The sequence below is a fragment of the Apis laboriosa genome, unplaced genomic scaffold, assembly GCF_014066325.1.
Source record: "Apis laboriosa isolate Shangri-la unplaced genomic scaffold, ASM1406632v1 scaffold68_cov148, whole genome shotgun sequence".
Classification (NCBI taxonomy): Eukaryota; Metazoa; Arthropoda; class Insecta; order Hymenoptera; family Apidae; genus Apis; species Apis laboriosa.
In genome coordinates this window covers 7,167,098-7,189,555 of record NW_025224135.1, presented here as the reverse complement: position 1 = coordinate 7,189,555, position 22,458 = coordinate 7,167,098, and the positions used below count along the sequence as shown (strand labels likewise).

Sequence of the window (22,458 nt, the reverse complement as noted above, 5' to 3'; positions counted from 1 at the left end):
CTTTCGTGCGTTCGGGATCGCTTTCGGATTCGATACTTGTTGCTTCCTTGTTGCACGCCACTCTCTCGAGCAGCTGGCTGCGTTTATCGCGCAACGATCGAGCCACGGTTCCGTGAAATTGTGTGCGATGAGTTTGTGCCGACGAGTTTGGGGATCGGCGGGTCCCGTCGATATTTAACTCAATCGCGCCATCTGGATCTGCGCTGCGGAATGGCGGAATGGCAATGGCAGGTCTCGTCGAGTTTGAAATCATTTTATATGTACAAGCTCTTGAGAAGATTTCTCTGATTTTGAAGGAAAAGATAGCGTTTTTCGAGTTTTCTGGCTTCTATTGTATTATTCGTGATGGAAGTGCAACGATTTTAAAGGATGAAATTTATTAGGAAGTCGTATTTAATAAAACGAAGGGTAAAAAAGGTAATACTTCCGTGTAATACTTTTTAACAATATTAATTTTACACAAGACTGAAAGGGATTTGCGTCAACAAATTTTTTTTATTTATAATTCTTTAATAAAAAATGGACGGGTAAAGCCTTGTAAGACTTACTCAAAAGAGTTTCTTTAATAATATATATAGAGATAAAAACAATTGGAATATCTGAGATTATTATAATTTAAATTGGAAGACTTGCTGAATATTAAGAGTAGAAGTAAATTAAAATAATCCTTTTATATCTGTACATATATCTACAAAAGAACGAAGCAAAATTATGTCTGTATTTACATCACAAAATTTTGTATTAATTTCTCACGTTGTAAATAATTTGCAATTTACTTGACTTTACACGCTACGTGACCGAATCCGTATATATTTCATTAATTCGAAGATCTTTGACAATTATAGTTGCACTATAAATCGACAAAACATTAGAATATATAAGAAACGTGAAAAAACTTCACTCGACTTGAAATACACGCGTGTTTCAATTTCTTCGAGCTAATATTTGTAAATTATACGCGCGTGATGTAGCGTTACCCACGACGTTGCAGTTGCTCGAATCAAATATTTAAGTCGACCAGAGTGCTGAATGTCTGAACAGGCGCATTTTCGTTTCGCAAAAAAGAAAAGAAAAGAGAAAAAAAAAAAAAAGAAGAAGGCGGTCGTAAAAGTTGCTCGCGTCGTCGGAAACATGCATAATGCGAATTTAACCGCGCGCAAGCTTTTTAGAAAAGCGCGAAGGTGTCGCGTATCGATCCTCAACCCTCGCTCGTTCGAATCAACGTTGAGGAAAATTGTAATTTCGTTGGTCGATTCGTGTTAAATTATCCTATCCGTTTGTCGAGTTGCTTTCCCGCCGGAACGAGCAACCCTCGAAGCACATGGACGTTTTAACGAGACCGGCCCCTCCCTCGTTTCGATCCTCGTTTCGAGATGTTTGGGCGTCCATTAAAGACGTGAAAACAGTCAGATTCACGTTTGTATTGTTAGTGGAGAAATTTCGTCGTAGCTCTTTCGTGTTCCTGTTTACATTCATGGGATTTGAAGATGTTAAGAAGATGAATGGAATAAATAGTTGTGGAAGTTATACGATAGTTTCCTCCTTTCTTTTCGGCTTATTGGGAGGGAGATTTTGAGATTTTGGATTTGAAGAATGTTATTGGTAAAGTTTTTAGAAGTTACCAGTGTCGATAAAGTAACTTGTAAAAGAAATAAAGTTGAAAGTTTTTAATAATGGAACAAGTAACGTGGAAATTGTGAAATTATCAAAATGTTTAAAAAAAAGATGATAATCTTGTGAGTTATCGATTTCCTTATACGTTGATTGATAAATATATATTTTAGGAAGGAATATAAAAAGATTATAAAAAGATTTGGTCGTTTTATATACTTTTGAGAAAAAAAAATATTTCACAGACAGGCACAAGAACCAGTTTTAATAGTTTTTCAAACTCCGTTTCTAATTTTCTGTATAAAAGTTTCTTACTTTAACGTTGTTTGTTTTTAATCCATTAAGCATAGGAATTAAACTTCTTTTCCTTTACGTGTTTCCTTTTCCATTTTAACTTTCTTTCATAGAAGAAGTTAGAATCTGGTTAATGAATTTCATTGTGAGAAATCTTAACGTTGTCGGTATTATTGACAACACAAATTGGTAAAATTGCTTTATATAGTTTTTTCTTCGAGTTCGTGAAAGTATTAAATCATCGTAGCTTTCAATTCTAGTTAAAACATCCATTTAAAGATCGTATAAATAAAATATTTATATTACAATGTCTAATAATGCATATTGCTATATTGTAAACTTTTACAATTCCAGCGTTTCAGTGCCTCTAATTAAAATAGAAAGCCAAAATTGCGTTTATCAAGCAAATGAAATTGCACGCTCAAAACAATAGCTACTCATTTGAGGTGCTCTTACGCATGTTCAAATAGCGTTTAATGGATTAAATCGGCACTTAATTATACGAATAATGGTTTAAATATTTAATAATGGCGATAAATTAATACTTATATTTACTTATTTTCGCAAAATAAAAATTATATATTTATTTTTAAAATTCAATAGCTAATTTTTAAATTAATTTACAAAATTTACTTTTAATAAATATCATAGAATCTTAAAAATTTATTACCAAAGAATCTCATATTTCAATCAAAATATCTCAATTTCCTAAATTCCTGAAATAATTCAATTAATCTCATCAATATTTATATATTTCATTCCTTCAATCACTCGATCGAACGGAAAAACACACGTGTATCCTATATTCAAACTACACACACCCATACGTACCACCACCATTCTCCCTTAAAAACTCTCACCGGGATATTATCCTCGGTTGTCTCGCCTGTCAGTCGTTTCCACCTCTTTCTCGACACGGACGCAACATACCGCAAAGTCGCGCACACATCTCTCGTTTCCCCTCTCCGAAACCTCCCTTCTTCTCACCCCCCGAGAGGTTAATTCCGTCAGTGTTCGTGCACGAATCGACGTTTACATCGTTTCGCTCTTAACAGGGTACGCTCCGTCGTATTATTGGCCTCGCCGAAAAATAGAATTCGTTTGTATAAATCGCGGCTACGTTAACGCGATGTCCCGTTCGAAATAAAATCCGCGTTTTAAAAGCTCGTTGGCGCATGCGCGCCATGAGGGAAGAGAAACAACGGTGCACGATCGAAGGAAACGTGGAATCCGAGAATAAACGAACGGCAATATCGGTGGAACAAGTTGCCCTCCGCAGAAATTGAAAATCCGCATTCTATACTCGCTCCGAGGATAAACGTTCCTTATTCGCAGCCATCGTTGATATACCTCGCACGTTGTCCGATCGTCGACGTCGGTGTTTACCGAGAAACGAAAGTCTTCGTGAATTCGGAGATGTTGGCAGCCAACACGCAGCCTTGGAAAAATTCGCCTCGTAACTTCTCGTATCTGGCTTCCTCTCTCTCTCTCTCTCTCTCTCTCTTTCTTCCTCCTCTTCATTCCGATTCGACGCGTTCTCTGTCCCCCTTTCGGTTATACTATGTCATTCGCTTTGATCTCGGGGTAGTCGCGAATATGCACACGCGAATTCACGCGCGTGCCTACACGCAACCGCATGTTCGAAGGGAAGATTGCAGAATTCGCGGAATTAGACGGCGCCGAGATATACGTCGAGGACGGCTTTGCGAGTTGCATGCACGATCGCGGTGTAAAGAGGCCCTTGGAGATGGTGCGAAATATGCGGAGTTTCGGAAGTTCTTGGATGGTTTATAGCTATGTAATGTATTTGAAAATTGGAAATGTGAAGGAGTATCGTTCAAATTGATATTTAAAAAATATTCGTTGAAAAATGTAACTAATATTGATTACAATTTCTATTATTCTGAAAAAATTGTGAACATACTTTTTTTAACTTATAAGATTTTTATTATTAATACTAAATGTATAATAATAAAGATTGCAACAATTCGTAAATAATTTGTTTGAGATTATTATTCTATTAACTTCGAAAGTTGTTCTTTTACAGAGAAACAATTTTACAATTTCTGTACCTAATCTTATATTTTATATTTTTTCGCGAATAAAATTCTGTTAAAAATACTTAAAAATGTAATAAAACGTTGAGAATATAAATGATCTAACCTCATATTGTAGAAAATATCTATTTCAAATCGCGCTTTCTATCAAATCTATTTGCTTCCAAACTCACTCGCACAACTTTATTGCAAGCGAGCACGTTTGTGAATTCATGAGAACAACCGACGTAAGCGAATGAATGCATAGAACTGCCTGTTTTATCGCCGCATTATACGATCCTCGAAAAAATCGCATTACTTACGAGATGACCTAATAATATTATCCTCGAGCTCTGGTTGAACAACGATCGGAATCGCGATGGAATAGGTCACGAGCACGCAATATTCTCAAGCGTTTGCGGTAACTATTATATCCGGTCTTCGAATATGTAGTCGATGTGTGTGCATTCGAGTAAATGGAATAGATGTTGTTATGGATTAATGAGGAGCGATTCTATCCGAAGAATTGAAGGTATTTATTCGTTCGAAAATAATTCATCGATTGAATTTGTGAAGTGTATTGTGAAAAAATGAGGGATGATTGTTAATGCCTTTCTTCTGATTTTTTGGAATCGAGTTATTGAAAATTTGAATGAAAATGTTGATATTGAAAATTCCATTGGTATATTATCCAAGATATATTACAATTTTAATAATCCTTTTATAAAATTCTTCAAAATTAAATTATTCTAGAATTTTAATAATTTTTAAGATTATAATGGATTGCATCACTGACAGTTACGCATTAATTATTTTTCAGCGTTTCTTAAATTCTTAATCTTTCGTCTTATAATTTTTTTAAAAAGTTCTTAAGCTCTTTGGTAAATATTTAACGTTGAATGTTAGTTTGTTCGGATAATAGTTTGGATAATATTATACATATAATTTGCATTTAATAATTCCTCTTGGTCTGAAGAATTAGAACTGAGGTTAGAGTTGAAACTAAATTTCGTTACAAATCGTTCTTGGGAATTGTAATCCACGAGTGACTTTACAAGAAAAAAAATCAAAGTAACATTTTATATCGTTCAATTGATATTGTATTATTATCTTCGCTAGAATAAGAGTATAATTTAAAATCGAAAGAAAATAACGAGATATATCTTTTCCCCTCTATTTTTATTAATTATCCGTGCTAAATTTCCTTAAGATTTCCATTTTTCACTAACTGGAATTCTCGTTTATTAAATCGATTAACAAAACCTTCTTCTTTTCTTCTTTTTGAAAACAAAGCTTCTTGAAGTCTTTATTCAATTTATTCATTTATTCATTATTGTTTTATGAAAAATAATTTTCGTGTTCTTAATAACATTCTACGAACAAAACTTATTATTTCCGTGATTAAAATTTTAATAACAATAAAAATACATGATATAAATGATAATATTTATTTATTTTTTTTTTCTTCTGTTCCAGGTTGGTACAATATTCGTCGCACAAATATAGAACACAATTTTCCACGTTGTAACATTTCACAATTAGGTAAGCGGAAGTTTCTTCAAATAATAATAACAAATATGGTTCTTCGATATTTCTTTTCTTTTTTTTTTTTTTCATCGCAATTATCAGAAATTTAATTTCGTTCAATTTCTCATAGATATTAAATCACGATTTCAAAATATTTCCAACTCTGTGTATCTCGCAATTCATCGGAATATTCGTTTAAAACGAGTCGATTAATTGCAGTAGTTGAAAAGGGAACGTGATTCGATCCACGGCATCATTTTCAACCCTTATGCTCGTACAACTAGTTCTGTATAAATTAGCTCGACAAAGGTAACACGACGATACGCACTCACTTTCTCATCATTTCCCTTTTATTTTTTCACGCATGACGCGTCAATTCAACGACGATAAAAAATTTTCACGCGTAAAAAGTTGGAAGCCGCGCGTCCTACCCAATTAGGAGGGTTAACGACGCCGGCCTATAACGGGGCAAACAAAAATATCATTTTAAACGTTCCCGATATTGTGCGCATCGGCGCGTTTTATTTAATTAAAATTCTACAAATCACGCGCCAACCCCGTTCGCGCGCTCATCAACCCGTCTCTCTGCCTGCCCCCTCCCCCCCTCTCTCATTACCAACCCTCCCTTTTTCCATCTCTTTGGATGCGTTAATTAAAACCGGCAGTAAGTTAATTGCGTGTTTTTTTCCACGATCGTTTTGACGAGAGGCGGCTCAGCGTCTCGAAAATTTCGAAGGCTCGTCAAATTACACCCGTTAACGTTCCACCCGAATTTCACTTCATTTTCCATCTTTTTTTTTTTTCTTTTTATCTATGTTTAAGATATCAAGATTGGACCGTAACAGAGCAAAAAAAAAAAAGAGGTTTCATCCTTGCTTTTTTCGTAATTGCACGTTCTTTGAAACGAAATGAATCGAAGTGAGAAACCCTTTCATCGTGTGTAAATTCTTACGATGTTACGTTGAGGGTTGTTTCATTTCGTTCGTTTAAACGTCGATAAATCTCGACGAGATGAATTTATATTGAAATTAAAACTGTCAGAAATATGAAGTAGATATTTGTAATTGATATTGAAGAATGATAGTATGTATGATCCGTGAAGATGGAAGATAAAGTTTTCTTTTATAACGTTTAATATTTGAAGATATTTCAATCGAGAAGTCTCGAAGGGGAGAATATAACAGAGTCGAGTTTCTTGACATTTGTCGCTATATTACGCGGAAGATGAGAATTGTAGTTGATCTTTTGACATTCCGGTGTCTAACCTGATCTGAATTTCCAAGGGAGATCTGAATACAGAGCCCTTTCCCCATCTCGTTCCTATTATGACGTGATACCGTTCCACCGGCCGTTTTCTTTGTACTTTCTCTTACCATTTGTCAATATCACTTTCAGACCAACTTTCAGACCAATCGATCGAAAGCTTGAACATTGCTTATTATTCACGAGCGAAATTTTGCGATGCTTAAGTTCTTCACGCACAATAATTCACCAATAACGAAATATCGCGTATATTTCTTCATTCAATCCTTAAATATTGAATACGTAAAAATCGCAACATCGATCAATCTCATTCAAACACGTTCATCGTTTCGAGAAAAAAAAAGAAAGAAATCCATCCAGCACATCTCGAGCCGAAAGCATTCTCGTCCATCCCCTAATCGGCAGCGAGCGAATATTGCCGGAGACGTTGACGTATTTCGTTATTGAATATTAATCCTCGTCGGCTTATCAAACTGCCTGCTCTCGCGAAATACCAACTCGTTAATTTTTGAAATATCGACATTACGGCCCAACATCGACGCATTCGAAATCCTTTCTTCTATCGAAGAAGAATAGAAAAAGAAAAAAAAAAAAAAGAAAAGAAAAAGAAAAAATATCTCAGCATCACTCGTCTCGAGAAAAACACGATATTATTATCGTTTATTTTTAATTATATACGCAACAGGAAAAATTATGAATAATGGCCATTGATTTTTCGCTCCTTCCCTATTTTCCGCCATTTTGCTGCTCGGTGAAATCGGTGGTTTAATCGATAACCGGCAAATATTTTCCTTTATTCGAGGTGAATCTGCCCGTTTGCCCGATTTAATTGATTTTAGGGAAGAAAACGCGCCTCCTCCTCTCAAGTGGAATCTCGATTCTGTGACATTTTAACGCAACCGGAATTATTCATGTCACGTAGCCCGCGTTTTATGCGGTATTGACGCCCTTTCCTTCGTTCCCTTTCCCCATCATCCATCTTCATTTTTCTTTCCCTGTGTCTATCTCCGTCTCTTTTCATCTTGGCAGGGGAAGAAATCCGCCCACCACGCGCTTCTTCTTCGTGAAGAAAAAAGAGAAAGACAATGGCCGCGGTTTTATTCGTGTAATAGGGTGTAGCTCGTAGAATGTGGAGTTTGTTCTCGAGAAACGAGATATTGGATTCTCTTCTGATTAATTTTATCGTTCCGAGGAAATTTGCGGGCGTTAACGATAATGGAGTTGCTTCCAAAGACGACCAAAGTTATTACGTTGCGATACTTCATCCCCTGTTTCAAGGGGATTCGTTCTTTCGGTGATCGTCGAGGGATGATGTTTAGGTTTCTTTCTTTGTATTCTTTTTATGTTGGCATGGGCAAGAATGGAAAGGTATATTTGAGATTTATAGTGGGTTGATGATTTATAGGTGCCAAAAATCTTAGGGTATCTTTTTTTGATTGTAAATTTTAATAGTACGTACTTTTTGCGAACAATATTTTTCATATAAAAATCGTGGGTTTTATTTTAATCTGACTAATAGATTCGGTTGAATTTGTTCTGGGTAAAAATTTGCAAAGAAATATTAATACAAATCGTTTTCGTATATATTTGGAATATTTAAAGCTTCGTTATTTTTATCATTTCCTTCAGTATCGTATTATTTGTTGAATTTGTTAAATTGAGTTGAACGCTATTTTCAGCCCTTAATTAATCGTTAATTGATTTCTGTATTTACAGAGAATTAAATTACAAAGCGCTATTCATCGTATAACATCTATCTAAAATACTCGAATAACGTGCATTAAACGTTTCAAATTATACCATTAAACAACTTGCTCAAATTTTACATCGGTCGTTTTAAAAATTGATCATAAAAAATATCATTCTACATTCTTACATCTTATTATCAATCTTTTTTCATCTTAAAATAATGAAACTACTCACTCCATATACTGAAAATATTTTCAATCACTTCATCGAGAAACTCTCGATGATCGATCGAGATCACTTTTAAAATTAAATTTAATTTTATTTAAATTCAAAAAAATGTAATATTAATCATCAAGATGTATTATCGTATCGCATTCAAATCCCAACCAAGTTTATCAAGTAAGAATTACACCCGATTACCATTGAAATTCTTCTCGTTCACCTAGATAAACTCGACGAAAACCTTATCGACAATTGCTCCGCGACTTCCTCCCAAGATAGCTGCGCAACCGGAGAAAGTTTGCAAGAAAGGTGAGCAAATCTCGGTTCGGTCGTGCAACTCGAAACTCGAAAATAACGCATCCTTCGTACTCGTTAGCGTACCCACCGTCAACTAATTACGACAAAAGGGAATATATGTTACGTTACAGGGATTATGAAACTTGTTGTGTTGTACTTGCCTCCGTCAACTAATTGCGACATTCTAAGATATATAGATATCCACGCTTTCCACGAACGAACGAGTAAACCATCGCCCAAGCTTTCAGGCCAAGTTTCCAACAAGCATTTTGTACACGAGTGTACACGTAACGGGGGGGGGGTGAACGAACAACAGGAAAATACAGAGACAGTCTCGGTCCTTGCACCTAATTTAAATGCGAACACGCCTCAAAGTAATGCTTTCTCGCGCCGCCTCGATAACACCGCCCTTGTCATCGGTTGTAGTTGCTTGTTCGGCAGCTGTACGACGCTTGGAGGAAACAAAGCTTGTCAAGGGCCTCGAAAAGTGGCTCGAGTAATTGGCAGGCATTTAATGGAGATTAAATAAATTCGAAATATTGTCTCGAGTTCGTTCGACGATATTTCTTGGAACAATATTGTTTTATCTCTCGCGTATACTATCCAACCGAGATTCTCGAACGGAGTTGGAGAGAACAGAATTAAAAGTTTAAAAAAATGAAAAGCGCCATCTATCGATATTCTGGCGCTTCATTCATAAAAAATTTAAACGTTTCCAACGTTACGCTTTATACTATGTAAAACGCATGGCACGGTGAGTAAAAAAGCTGTGAGAAACAAAATACGACTGTGTGAAAGAAATAAGAGCAAAGAGGAAAGCGGAGCGTGCATGTTGTGCGCGTGCACATAAACGAAGAGGACTAAGACGAGGAATAAAAATTATTCTCGGGGAAAGAAATTTAGGAAAAAAAAATGGTAAAAACACCCTATTGAATTACAGAGTTGCCTTGCCATTCTGGATATTTTAAACGCGCGAAAGAAAAATTAAGGGAGAGAAATTAAACGTGATTAAAGCTATAAGGGATAAAAATTATTTTCAAAATAAATTTTCGAAATAATTATAAAATAATATACCGAATTAACGAAATAACTACTTTTATATTTCTTTCATTTATACACACGATATTTCATCTACATTTGTGAAAATCAAAAAAAAATAAATATTAAATACAATTAAACGAAAATCAATAAATATATAAATTTTATCAAGTATATTAATATTATATCAAATATATTAATATTATCAAGAGAGAGAGAAAGAGAAAAAGAGAAATGAAAATTCACGAAATAAATACAAAACACGTAGCGAATCACAGAATAACGCATTTCCTTAATTCTTAATCATCCTTCGTGTTTCATACACGCAATATTCCCCTCCCCCTCCCTTTTGTATTTCTTTCATAACAAGCCAACTTGTATGAACTTATAATTAACGAACTGCACTTTTAATCGTAATTTTTTTCACCATCCTAACCCACCCCCTGTCCCCATACGCGAGTTACAAATGGTTTTCTAAGCACCGTCGGAGTGAAGTTACGCTTTAAGCATAAAAATTCTCATTACTCATGCACCGTCGGAATAATCCTGTGGCAATGTTTAAGCCGCAGGTTCTGGAAAACGTATTCTTCGCAATGTTCGCACACGTGAACACGGCGCCGTCTGAAGAAGTTTTCCTGGTGGATATTTCCTTCCTACGTGCGAAACGCGAGAAGAAAATAAAAGCGATGGAACGAGATGTAATTTTTTTCCCCCTCCCGGATTTTTGAGAGGCCTCCGTGAGAGAGATCTACGGAGATAGAAAGAAATAGAAAGAAAGAGAAAGAGAGAGAGAGAGAGAGAGACGTGTACGAAAAAACCACCCCACGTTTTTTTCACTTGCCGAGAGGAATTCATTACGGTTCAACTATCACCACCATCACCATCATCACCATCTTGTCGCGTTTCTTTCCTCCTATTATTTCTTCCTCTTCGTCCTCCCCTTCCCTTTACACCATTTATTATTCCTCCACCTGGTTTTTACAGATTATTGATTTCGATATTTGTATTCGAAGCGATACATTTGTCGCGCGAAAAACAGTAGGGTAATTAATGTTCGCGAAACATAAGGCAGGGAGGGCGTTTAATTTCAGTTAATTTCATCTTTTTAAAAAGAAAGAAAAAAAAGAAAGATGTTACACCGTTCTCGTTCCCATTTAATTCTCGTCCTAATGTCCCTATTTCCTCTACTCGCCTTTAAAACCAACCTTTTAATTAAACTTTATTCTATCCATCATCTGTCTCTTTAAATAAACCGGGCTTACTTTTATTTCCTAGTCCCCTGTTATTTCTCGCTCTTAATTTCGCACGCGATTCCTCTGTGCGATTCCTCGATTTCAGATCATCCATGTAGTAATTTTTGAATACTCGATACCGATATACGGTTCACGCGTTATATTATCTATGCGTTTTCTATGGAATTGCATCCGCTTAAACGAAATCGAAAAATTTTAAACTTAAAACACACAGTTACCTCGGCTAAATATTTACGACGACTCCCCTCTTTTTTGCAATTCGGTCGATAGGTCATGGAAATTTTACGATCGTTGCACCTTTATTATCGCGACCACCGACCCCGTTTTACGAGGCCAAATCCAATTACCCACTGGCCGAACCGGTAGCAAGAGCCCCGTGTCCGACCCGATTAGCTCTCGCGTTTGCTTCTGTCGTTTACGAGATTATGTAAATCTGACCACGATCCAGCGGTAACGCTGCGGTAAAAGAGCGATTGAATTGTTTTTGGAAAGTTTTCGCGTCCCTGCCGCATATGGTTCCATGTTTCGCTAAATAGAAAACGTTTTGGATAATAGAAGTTGTTGGTTGATCGAGATGAAAACAAGTTTGACCGTTTTCTGTTTTTTTTTTTTTTAACGAGCGATATTAATAGATAACATAAAATTAGTTGGAATATTTATTATTAGTAACGTCTTTCTTCAATATATCGTGAAATTTTCTTTTCGCGCATGGAAATTTTGTAATTAAAAAAAGGAACTCTACAAAAGCTTAATAAAGTCTGAACTTTCTCTCTAGAGATCTAGATGCTGTTACATAAGAATTTTAAAGGCGATATTAAATTCGAGAAATAAATCAATTTGAGTCAAAGAGAGATAAGTTGATTCGAAGTGTCGAGGAGTCCGACCGTGATGACAAAGAAATTTGTTCCGAGAAATTAGTTCTGAAAAACGATTAAAGGAATCGAGATCGTCAAAGGGTTTCAATTTTAAAGTTTGAACGCTCGTTGTTCTCTTTCGTGGTATTGCACCAAAGTGGACAAGGAGACGATAATGAATTACCAATTATTATTAAAGAAAACAATATTTAATTTGTTTTAAATGTGAATATAAATCTGAAATAGAAATAATTTAAAAAATTGTAAGACCCTTTCTATAAGAATCATCGAATTTTATCATAAAAGAAATAAAAATAATATTTTTAAACACAAGACCACGATAAGATTAATTTTAATCAGTTATATCGAGTATTGATTTAATTTTGGATTTTAATAATTTGAACGAAAACTCTTTTTGAAATTTATTTAACAACAAAACCATCCAGAATTAATTTTCTTTCTTTCTATTTTTTTTCTTTCTTTTTTTTTATTTCCTCTTTTCGAGGAACGAAAGCGCATTACAAACTTCGATTATTTTGTCTGAATCTCCGGAGGAAACATTATAATTCCAGGAACCAGATTTTTTAATACATCGTAATCAAATATTAAACTCGGCGGAAGAGCCAATTGGGATTTCCCTGCGGAAGATAAACCGTCGGATATGAGAAAAAATCGGTGTTTGCCCAATCGATTTTGCGCATCCCCCAGTTGTGTATTAACAGCGTCGATCGTTCCTCGAAATTGAATCCCTATTTCAATGTAAAAAAACCTTCCTTCCGATCGAACGCCACGTGTTCAATAGAAATTAAAGATACGGATACGGGGAAATATTCGTTTCCATGCGTTTTCCACCTATTGATCTTGCATTCAACCGTGCCCATTACCACCGATGGAAAATATTCCGCGAAATACTGTTTCTCCCTGTGGAGGATGCCGATTCCCTCCTACTTGAGCGCAAAATTCACCTTTCCACGGCAACCATGTTCGCAATTCTTTTGTATTTCTTCTTATGACCGGGAATGGAATTGAATTTTTGGGGGTAAAAGCTTATTCCCGATCGTGAAATTTCTATTGTATCGCGCTTTTCATTGGCAGACCTTTTCGAGAAAAATGCCGCTCACTTTTTGGTTCATTTGATTTAAAATTGTATTTCTGGATAATACCAATAAAGAGAATCGAATTGCTTGAAAATTTTAAGAATATGCCCAATTTAGCGAATTAAGTGAATAAGTAAATAAATTATTTCTATTATTTTAATTATAATTTTGATATATAATTTAATAGTTAAAGATAATCCATATTGTGTGTAATTTAATCCATTATATTTCGACGTCAAATTTTTTTCTTTCTGAAATAATGTAGCGGGTATCATGAGGTAATTACTGTTCACCATAATTGCAGTTAAAAGCAAGTTAATGTCCAAAACCGACTATCAACCTGCTACACCGACCTAACAAATTACTTTACGGGAATTCGAGTGGTTAATGTGGTCAACCTGATCAGTTAATATCACGAAACAATCCAACATTACGGCAAAAATTCGTGCATAGAAATTTTACATAAAAATATAAAAATTATCTCTACAAAATCGACACATTTACAGTAAAAATCTAATTAATAATTAATTTAAATTAATTATTAAATACATTCTATCATCTATGAAGTAATACACGAAAAAAATAAATTTTTAATCAAATCAGTGGCGAAAAGTTGATAAGAAGGAAATCAAAACAACAATGAAAATCAAAATATAACTAACGTCGCACGCTATTGTTTTAATCTTTCACATATGTCGATAGACACAATGGAACGATGAAATATTTTTGCGTATGATGGTTGGGATTGAAATTCGAAGCGGTTGTCGCTCGTTGTCATTCCACTACCTCTGACCACCGGTTTTCGAATCTTTCGAGGCTTTCAAGGTGGATGAACATAATTCGATTTCACAGTAGACCGATTCGTTTGTTGGATTTATATCGTTAACAACAAACCGTTTATGAAAATTGAAGTAGAATTAAAAAGATCTGATAACCATTTAAAAGGATTGATTGATAATCGTTCCGTTATTTTCAACATTTATTAAATTCCTCTTGTTATCAATTTTATCTTTATTATATTAGTATCATTTCGTCTCATATATTCAATTAAAATTATTCAAAAAATATATAATTCCTTTAATTAAAATGAACAAGTTTATTTTCAACTCAGAATATTTTTTCAACTCAGATTACCAATTCGAATGTCAGATTCGGTTAAGATGAAATCTAAAATTTACTACGTAACATCCTTTTCTACTCTTTATACAAAATTCAAGATTGTATCATTATTTCATCCTCGTTCACAGAATGAAGGGATAAAGGAACGCGGAAAAGGAAAAGTCCGGCAATGCTTTCTGAAATCACGACTCGAAAGATTAATATTCTCGTTTCATCGCCTCTCTGTCTGGAGAGGCATTCAAAGATATCCAGCTAAGATTTCTCTCGGACTTCGCTACTCAATTAGAACTCGAGTAACTAACAACGGGGAGTTCCCTCGAAACGTGCTAGATTTCGTTACCTCGAAATATATAAATGAAAACAACGTGAAACTCAGACGGACACAGAGAATCGGGTGAAAAGCGGAATAAAGGAAAAAGTAGGACGAGAAAAGGATTGGATGATCTCTTCATTTGATACTGCAATATCGAGTAGCCGACAGCAATTTTATAAACGCTAGTTTTTTATGCGGTCAAATAACGCCGACTCGACACAATTTAACCAATTCACTGGCCTTTCCCCGATGAGAACGAAAATATAACGTCCGGTTTCCGAGTTACTGTTCAATAAAACCCGAATACATGGAAAAAGGGGATGGAAGTAGATTGAAATATACAATTATATGGATGAATGGAATATTTTGATCGTATGGCTATTAAATTCGAAAGGAAATGATAGATTGAATGAATAGTTTAATAATATCTTTAAATAAAAGATAATCTCATATCTTTAAAAGTTATGAGATTTTTTTAATCGATAGAAATTGATTTATTTTATAAATGTAAGAATTGTTATAACCTCACAAATATTACTACGTATCGTAAAATAAAAAGTCTATCAAAATCGATTTATTAGACCGTATATAAGTTTATAAAAGAAAAATTCAATGTACGTACCCAATTAATTGTAATGAATCACCACAATCATTAACTATCTAATCACCAAAACATTTTGAATGATTGATAGTTTGTGAATGTTCCTAGGCATGGAAATTAGTCTTCGTGGTTGGCTGCGCAATGAATGCCGCAGGGGACATTCGTTCGAGAATGTGAATATACTAAAAAAAAAAAAAAGAAACAATAACAATAATCAGAATACGTCAAAAGAAAAAAAAAATGAAACGAGAAGAAATAATGAAAGAAAAAAGAAAAAAAAATAAATTGAACGAAGAGAAAAGAGTATGATTCGTATTCAAAAGTTTTATTATTTGATATGTTTATGTTAAAGATCCAATACATTTCAAACTCATTTAAATATGCATAAATAATTAATAAATTTTATGTCTGCTCTTATATTTATTGGCATCGACATTCGAACACGTTCCTACGTTCTGTGGCGGTTGAATGGATATATGGATATATGGATATATGGATATATTTTATGGAACGTATAGCATCGTTAAAACTGATACGTTATAAAATATCTGCCACGAGATGTTCGAGATTCAGAACGATTGAAATCAGAAGACAATAAATAGAAACAGAAAAATTATACAGCGATAATCAACAATTGCGAAATTATAATAACAGTACGCATTGTGAAAAAAGCAAAGAATAACGGTCTTCGATAATGTCACATTTATAAACGTTAAGTGTGTATCGCGCAATGAAAAAAAAAAACTAACCTGAATGTGCTCGAAGAGTGAGGAGATGGCTAAAACTGGTGGGAAACACAACGAGCAGAAAAGAGCGTGCGAAATGAACCATGAAATTAACGAATGGCTCCGAATTCATATCCGTAACTCCCATTTTGCTGGCCAATTAATTATTTAAAACGCTCGCACCGGTGAAAACAACACGACACTGCTGATACTCATATTCGCGCTTGCAAGATGGATGACAGCTCTGTTTTCCACTTATTGTCGCTCGCGTCGACGTACATCTATGCGCAGTTGCTGTGCGCATACAAATTCCCGCCAAGAGTCGCGCTGTATTGCTGTGTAATTAGTGTTCGTTTTTGTTAATATTACTCCGAAATATTGGATTATAAGTTATTATTATTGTTATTGTTATTAATCATCGATTGTTGTTAATCATAAATCAGGGATTTATAGTTTAAAGTGAGTTCTGAATCATCAATAAACATAGCAGTATCGATATACAAGTGGTACTTCATGTATCTTAACTTTTGTGACGAAATAAAAATCAATGAATATTACGTAAAAAAATTTTTGGTGAATGTATGTTATAAACTTCTTTTGAATATTCTAAAAGTGTACTTATATTGGATAATTATATGAAAATGAATGGCATATTTTTGGTAATAAATTTTCCTTCAATAATTATATTGTACGTATATAGGTTATGTTGCATATATATAATATGAAATAATATTACAGGATATTTGATTGATACATATGGGTCATAGAAAATTAATTTTCCACGTTGCAGTACATGATACAAGATGTTAGAAGATTGCATACAAGGTATTTGAAATTTCATTATTGAATTTCATATAAAATATCTAATATTCGATACTATATATTTTGCTAATTTTATATTTCTTATTATTACTTTACATTCTCTGAATTTTTTTTATCAAAAATATATTTTACGATTTCATAATGAAATGATTTAATTCTATTATCGTCTTGAATCAATTTATTGCTATAAATATAAACTATATATAATTTCTTTCATCGAAGAGATACGTTTCACGATTTTAAACGATATTAGATTTTATATGGATCACAGAAATCTTAAGAATCTTATTCAACAATATCGCTGTCAATATTAAAGTAAAAAACGTCTTGAACAGTCGTCTCGCGTTTTTCACGTCTCTCTATGGCTATGCCATGTCGGGAAATTGAACTTTTAATAAGGAAGAAACGAAACGAGATAGTTCTCATTCATCGTACGATAGCGATTAATTAAATAAAATTATTCACTAGAATTCGATCAATTTCATAAGCAGTATTATCAATGATTTGGCGATTTAATGTTATAAAATAAATGAATCTTATAGATACGATATAAAATACGAATCATAACCTTTTTTTCTCGAAAATATAGCTTCAATGATTTTATAGTATTCGATCTTTTTATTTTCAAGTTGTTTTCTATTTCAATTATTATAAAAGTATAATATTTTTTTGATATAAAATCCTTATTTGAAAAATAAATAACGTCAGAAGAAAAAAAGAAAATTTTGTAATATAATATCAAAGAGAATGTAATGTGAACTAAACTAAAAATAAATATCCCGTTATATATGTATGTTATTTATGCTTATTCGAAGTCTATCGATCGCGATTGGCCGATGAATGAGGCAAAGATTTTGCGAATCGACGACAATCGTAGTTCAGAGATCCCACTGCTGGTTATCAGTTGTAAAACAATAAACGAAGCGAGCAATTTCGTCCATATGGACGTTCTGTTTTCCACGATTCAAAGCTAACGAGCGACGGATGCGAATCGACGCACTAGTATTTCAGATATTCAGTCGATCTGCAATCGACATTGTCAACGTCACGATAATACTCGATAAATAGGACGTGTTCAGTTCAGTTCAGTTCTCGATTAAATTATAGATGGATAAATTATTTTCAGTAAAAAAAATCTAATGTCTAATACGGAATAGATATTCGGTATGTTATTATTGAAAACAATTTTTAAATTATATATTGTACATAGTAAAAATTTCTTTCATTTCAATCGTATATTTTATTGGAATATAACGACGATTTTACGAATCGATATCGTATAATCAATTGACACAGTTTCTTCTCTAATTCTGAAAGAATTATCCTTTTAAAAACACACATTTTCAGTTTTATTTTACGAGTGAAATTTCCTTTATTTTTTGTAAATCATACATTATTTTTCGTTTATCCATACTTTCAACATTTTTTTAAAAGTTTAGTCTTTAATTTTACTCATTCATAATTCCAATAATGGAAATACAAATCTAAAGAAGATTTATCTATAAAAGCTACGTATAATTAATATCCATTTATTAAAATTAAGAGTAAAATTCAACGCCTTTACAAATTTGATTTCTATTTTTCCTTTAGTTTTTCATTGTGTTCGCTTTTAGCCAGACGTTTCATAAACGAAACGCATTCAGAATCCATGAATCGGTTCTCTCTGTGAATGTTTCGCGAATGCACACGAGCCAAGATGAAAACGCTAAATTAAAAGTAAGATTGATCGTGCGTTCGTTGCGTATGTCCGTCAGTTTTGCCCACCGTTTTTCCAATCGAGCGATGAGGCCGATATTGCCTAAACACGGCCGTCCGTTTCCATCAGACCACGTGCTTTTCGATTGAAACTGCGCCGATGAATTGATTCCAGCCACTAAAAGCACTCAATTTGCACGGATAGAAAACAGGATCGCGTGTCCGCCTATCATAATTACGCATAACCACGTTAATGGGATGAATGGATTTTATCGAACTTGGAAATTAGGAATTTTAATTTGAGAAATTGAACGTGAACAATGATTTTTCTTGGTTATTTGAGGCTAGTAGAAAATATCAAATTTATCATATTTCATTACATTACGTATTCAATTTAAATAGAAATAAAATTTTATTTTAATAATTATTTCTCTCTGATAAATATCCGTGTGGAATAAAATTTTGATGGTATCGGTGTGTTTCTGTATACAGAATAAACTACGGAAGAAAATTATTTTCGTTCGAAATTTCCATTCCAAATAAAATTATTTTAAAAGATTACTGGATATATTATAATTTCATTTTTGCATTTATATTATCTCTAGTAATATTTATTTGATATATCGAAATTAGTCGATATTTTTCTACAGAATAAATTTTATTATTTCGTTTTATAATTCTGTAAAAATATCCATTGATAAAATTTTCTTAAAGAAATTGTTTAATTTCCAAAATATATTCAAAATATGTCAAATATGAAAATCGCACGATTTATTCATATTTCTCAGTCGAGTTTTCCGATAAAATTCAATCTTCTGTCTATATTTCCATCGCTTCGTCATGCAGTTGAAATCCTCTTCTATCTTTCTTATCCTCTCCTATTTACCTGAACGCTTCGCTACAATGCAATGTTGCTTTGACTTTGAACCAAACCTTTTCCTTCCAATTTGTTTCATTCATCTTTTCAATGGTAGACCAACAAAATACCGGCGAACCATGAAATTCGAAAAGCAAATCTTTTAAGATTTATACCAAATGTGCTACATCGCACAACGGTTCGTGTATCGTCGCGATCGCAACTTTTCAAGATGAAAAAGAATAAAAAAAAGAAAGAATAAAACTTTAAAAAAATTGTATTATAAAATCATTAAAATTATATTCCAACAGAACCTTGATCAAGATTCCAAAAGATTAACAATGCATACATCTGCTACCTCGCGACATATCGGTAAATTTAAACCTCTGAGACGTCATCGCTCAGTTCACAGTTTCCATGTAAATTCTCGAGCACAAACAAAAGTTTTAAACTTGACGAAACACATTGCAAACAACAGCAAAAATTAATCTTCCCAGACCATTTCCTCTTACAATTAATAAAATTCCAAATCCAAATTCCAATAAAGAAATAAAAGTAACAATTTTTCGTCTACAAAACGTTTTATTACAAAGGGTTTGCCTTTGGATTAGAAATAGATTGTTCCAAGCAGTTTTCACGAAGTGAACACGAAAATACTATCGTTGAATTTATTATCGAACACGTTCGATTTCCTTTGTGATGGGTAGTCGCAGAAGGTCACCAGTACGAAGGCAGGGGCAAGAAGTATTCCTCTTCTCGGAACCGTTCAACTGCAGAGCGAAATTCAGTTTTCGCTCTCCAAAGGTTCCCCCAACGTTTCCCTTTGTTTTCGTATAAATCGGTGTGTCGAAAAGTGTTCCATAGCGACGCCGGTAACAAATAGGACGAAGGCAGATGCATAAAGGTACACAAACGGTGAATGCATCTCGCGCGCGGAACACAATTTCGAATTGTTTGGAAAAAGGATCGACGGAAATAGCGCGACGTAAAACATCAGGGATGCCGTTCCATATCGAACATGATTTCCATTTTAACCGAGTACAATTTCGTCTGGATAATAATTCTATGCGCGTATAATCTTCCTGCGAGCAAGATTTCAAATCGCGGAAATATACATATTTTGTTATTACGTATTTTGTACGTTCGAGTTGGAAAGCCGATAAATTCGTTCGAATTCGCGTAATCGTAGTTGTTCCCTTATTTTTCTTTTTGTCTTTTGTTACGTTCGAGTTAAAATATCGAATAATAGTTAAAACTTTTGATCGAAGAACGTAAATGGTAATCGTTTATTAGTAAGATATGAATTTTCGTATGATTCGATTATTTTAAAGAAATGACTATGTAAAATTCACATAAAATTTATGTTGTTAAAAATCAAATTTTCTTCCAAATCATCCTTTCTTCTCTTCTATTTTTTTGTATATCGTAACAAAAGAACAGATAGCAAACACGTACGCGGTTTATACACGAACATTAATAAATCATATCTCCCCTTTTGTAATCCCTTTCGAGCCGTATCATATTCTATCCAATTCTTCGTTGCTGTCAATAAAACGTAGACACGATTGGCAGATGAAAAATAATTCGAAAAAAACTTTTAGACACAGACGAGTTTACGATTCCACGAGCTCTTTCATATGTTGATAAGAGATCATCAATAACCTTCTTTGACGTTTCACTCAACTTCTGAGATGACGATTCCATTCCTTCAAAAGGGAGAGGATATAAAACGATAGCTTTGACGAGTTCGCGTAACGTGGTTATCGAGTAGGAAAGGGCAAGGTTTAAAGCAACCCTCTGCTGAATAATATATCCGATTTCCGTGTGCTCCATCGTCAAAATATTTCACCATGTTTGCCCACTTCTCCTCTCCCCGTGTAATCACGCGTGAAAGGCTTTAGGAAACTTTTAACGCTTCCCCGTTTTCGAACGGTTTCCTTTTCGCCCATTCGATGCTCCGTACTCGTGTGTAAGTACATTAATATTAATGCCGCGGGACTTGGATTGCTCATTCACTGGAATAAATCTGCTCCCTTAAAAAACTGGCGGTTGAAGAGAATAAAAACTTTTGCGCTCATCGAAATTTCTGAATCCTCTTGCGATCTCTTTATGCGAGATTTCTGTACCAAGATTTTTACATTTCGCTTACATTCTGTTGTTCCGAACACGATGAAGAGTATTCCTAAGAATTTATTATACGTGTCGTTATATATAGTATAACAATTAGAGTAACGTGCAATGAGTAGAATATTTTTTTCGACGAATTGTTGGATGATCGTTCCTTCTTTCTACCGTTAATTAAACCCGTTAAAATTCGCGCATAAATGCAGTGTTAGGCAATTTTATCTTATACGACAACGAAATAAGATAGCGAGGAAGCTTTACAAGTTCCGGTGCTTAGCTTATGCGCCGAGGGATTAAGAGCTTGGAGTCAAACAAGAGACCGTGCGTTGAAAGGAAGTTAGGAGTTTAGGATTAGAAAGTTCACACTGAATAATAATCGATCACTAATCGGAATCATAAGATGGTCGATTAATCGAACGTAATTATGAGAACAAGTATAAATGAATCGACACTTTTGTAACGAAACTTTCAACGATCCTTTCAGTTACGTAAACGATATAAGAAATAAACATTTCGATCGAGTTTCCGTTATGATAAATCCAAAAAAATTTTAACTATTAAAGCAAAGATAATAGTGTTTGGACTTCTTCAAATTTCACACGAAAATACAATAAAAGAATCCTCCCATTAAACGCGTCTCGAGCAACCAAATTCCGAAACACGATTCGGTTAAATCCAAGAAGGATCGATCGCCTCGACTATGACAACTCGAACTGTAACGATTATTCCTGACAAAGACGTCGCTTTTGTCGTCTTTCGAGGATGGATATCCGCTAGTTCTGGACGCCAGTCCGGAGGTTTACGTCGGATGACGCGCGACCTCATATACGCGCGGAGGAATGCGACGTTGAATGGGCAGAATTAATGGGAATGGCGGAGTCCGTGGTAATAACCGAGGAGAGGATTGTTGCTCTCTTGATGAGTGGCCATTGTCGCTGGTCTTCCCAGAGAAGAATCGCCTCGTTTCTGCTTAAAAATCGCATTAATCCCGAATAACGAGCGTGGCACGCGTGGACGCGGAG

General features: G+C 34.3%; 1 protein-coding gene across 8 annotated transcripts in view; it reads left to right on the top strand.

Moving 5' to 3' along the window:
- LOC122718682 (leucine-rich repeat-containing protein 24-like) overlaps window positions 1-22,458 on the top strand; it is a 290,335-nt gene that overhangs the window by 150,591 nt on the left and 117,286 nt on the right. For 5 of the 8 annotated variants that reach the window (XM_043943931.1, XM_043943930.1, XM_043943927.1 and 2 more), the window contains one exon: window positions 5,418-5,483. The exons of the other annotated variants lie outside the window; for them this stretch is intronic. The gene's annotated coding sequence lies outside the window, so the exon portion shown is untranslated. The remainder of the gene's footprint in view (window positions 1-5,417; window positions 5,484-22,458) is intronic. 8 annotated transcript variants of the gene reach the window in all.